Here is a 2938-nt window from a genome sequence, read left to right as displayed (position 1 = left end):
ATATGATAAGAAGTAAATGGGTAAAAATGTTGAAGTTTGTGTCATTGCAAGCTTTTTCTACCTGTCATCAGATCTCATGGGGTTTTCATTGTTTATGAGTGTCAGTATCTACATTAATTGGTGTTGTCACTCATCTACTGGATTCCTCGGTGTAAATTCTCTCAGTTTTTTTCCCATCAGTCCATAATCTTCAGGGTCTGTCTAGTGTCTCTAGAAAGCAAATTAAGGGCATGTAGCAAATATGTTGACTCTTCAGACAAGCAACAGTGTCAGTGTTTACGGCATGGAAACCCTTGACATCACACCTCTGATGTCTCCCTCAGTGAGCAACCCTTCTCTCAAAAACAAACAAACATCAAACTGTATCAAATATTAAAAATAAATAATAGCTAGATACATGTGAATTGTGTTAGACTAACCTGCTGTCTTCACTAACATTTATGCACGTCAAGTATGTAAAAGTACTATATTTTGTAAAAGGTAAAACTAAAAAAAATTCAAATACAATACATATCTTTATTGCCTGTTTTCTCAAAATAAGTTTTTTCTCATGCACTGAGATAGAAATCTCCACTTCAGCAACAATTACATATGCTAAACTTTACAGTTTTATATATGCAGTATATATTCTGAAGGTTTTTAGAGAGGGATTTGTTCATATATCATTCACCTGATTTATAACATTTCATTTTATTGAAAAGATATAGAAAATGTTCCCATTCCCATGTCACAATCCATTGCTCAAATTTCTGGAAAAGTATGTAAATGACTGCATATTTAATTAGACAATATCCAATTTGCTTATTTAAACAACATTTTAAAGGGGTCATATGATGCTTTTTTAAAGATCATTATTTTGTGTATTTGGTGTAACAGAATATGTTGACATGCTTTAATGTTCAAAAAACACATTATTTTTCAAATACTGTACATTATTGTAGGTCCTCTATGCCCCGCCTCTCTCAAACACGTCGTTTTCAATGCTCAGAGGTGCCAAGCCTCTAATAGGATATAATTGAATAATAGATTATTGGCTCTGTTGGGAAAACAAAAAAATGTTTGTGCCCTGTTTATTAACACTACTAATATATTCACATGAGATAACGCAACAAATTGATGGTATTTCTACAGCATCAGTGCTTATTGTTTTGCTCTGCTATATGCTCACAGTTAAAGGTCACAGAAATCTCAAAAAGAACTTGGTTTGAGTGACATTATCTACATAAATTAGTGTTGTCACTTATTTACTACATCACTCTGTGGTAATTCTCTCAGCTTTAGTTTCCCATCTGTACAATCTTCAGGGTGTCTAGTGTCTCCAGAGAGCAAATTAAGGGCATGTAGCAAGTATGTTGACACTCTTCAGACAAACAACAGTGACAGGGATTATTGCGCATGGTTATGAGAAAACCCTTGTCATCAAACCTCTAATGAGTTTCTCAATGAGCACCCCTTCTGTCAAAAGACAAAAACATCAATGTCCGTTAAGTAAGGAAATAACATGTAGATGGTGTAAATAATGTAAGGCTATAAGCTGCAGTTTTCATAAATCTAATTAGGCATTTAGAAATATACTCAAATACATCAGCTCTTGCTTATGTTTTAGTGATTTGCCAGCTTTTGGCATTACCATGCATGACATGCCCTTTTGTAACAAGGTTTTTAGGCCAAACTGGCCACAATATTGGTACCTTTTTTTTAGAAATTAGTTTTCAAATGGGGAGACTGCCCTAAGTGATAGATAGATAGTATTGTCAATATAATATTATCTGAAGGAGTCTTTAAATCCCATTTTGATGACATTGCATGCTCAGGGGCACAGTGGTGCCAAGGGTTTAATACACTGATGATCTAAGTGAATAATAGATTGTCATTAATGTCTCTGTTGGGAAATGACTGAAGGAAAATTGTTAATTTATTGTTTATTAATACAGCAATCATCTTTTCTTCCCTATTGTATGTATAGCCAAGTGAAATGGTTTCTCAAAAACAAAGAATCAGGGAAAAAAAGTACTTTTTATTTTATTTTAACATTGTTGGAGAGTTTAGTCACACTATAGGCAGGGACAGCATACATGCACATAAAAAAGGGATACTGCCCTTTCTTCTCTAGGCATTCCTCCTTAGAACCTTAAAACATTAGAAAATTATTATTTTCTTCTAGAAAATAGAAATGTTTTTCTAATCTAGAAATGCCCTTCGCCCCGAATTCCTCCTCCTGCTGGAGCAGGGTGACAGATCTCTCGAGACTGTTCCGGCTGTTAGCTAGCACCACCAGCTACCCGGACGACACTGCGAGCAGAGTGCCGTCGTCCGAGAATGCCTTCATGGAGTGGACTCTGACGAGAAACGGATCGCCATCCTACCCCGTGGATGATCTCGTCAGATCCACTCCAGACCCAGAGCCCAGCCCACTATCTCCCCGCGATGCGGAGCATCAGCCCGAGCACACCGTTGACGGAGAGCCATTTCCCGCCGCGATCAGCGAGCCAGCGCAAAGCCAAGCGACTGAGCAAAGGATTGAGCTGTATCCGTCAGATCGGGTGCGAGAGCCGGCGACAATGCCTGTCACGAGAGAGAAAGCCATGGACGGTGTGAGCGCGGAGAGGATCTCCATCCCCTGCTCCGCGGCTGAGCAGAGTATGGCGTGGTGAATGTGCCACACCGAAGAGGAGAGGGCTCCAGTCCCCGAATCCAGTCCAGAGCGCCCTCCATTTCCCACTCCTCGAAAGCGCCCTCCAGTGCCTGGTCCTCGAAAGCGCCCCCAAGTGTCCGCTCCTCCAGAGCCCATCCTGTTCTCGTGTTCAGCCTAGAGGGGGCTCCCGATCCAGAGTTTAGCCCTGAATGCCCGGAGGCTCACAAATACCCGCCCTCCCACCCGCTCCTGCCTCCTCCACTGCTGTCGTCTGGCAGCCCCTTTGCTTCCCCTCAGCCCACC

The sequence above is a fragment of the Sinocyclocheilus grahami genome, unplaced genomic scaffold (genome assembly GCF_001515645.1).
Source record: "Sinocyclocheilus grahami isolate Dianchi unplaced genomic scaffold, SAMN03320097.WGS_v1.1 scaffold32.1, whole genome shotgun sequence".
In the NCBI taxonomy this organism is placed as follows: domain Eukaryota; kingdom Metazoa; phylum Chordata; class Actinopteri; order Cypriniformes; family Cyprinidae; genus Sinocyclocheilus; species Sinocyclocheilus grahami.
Note: the sequence above shows the minus strand (reverse complement) of the source record.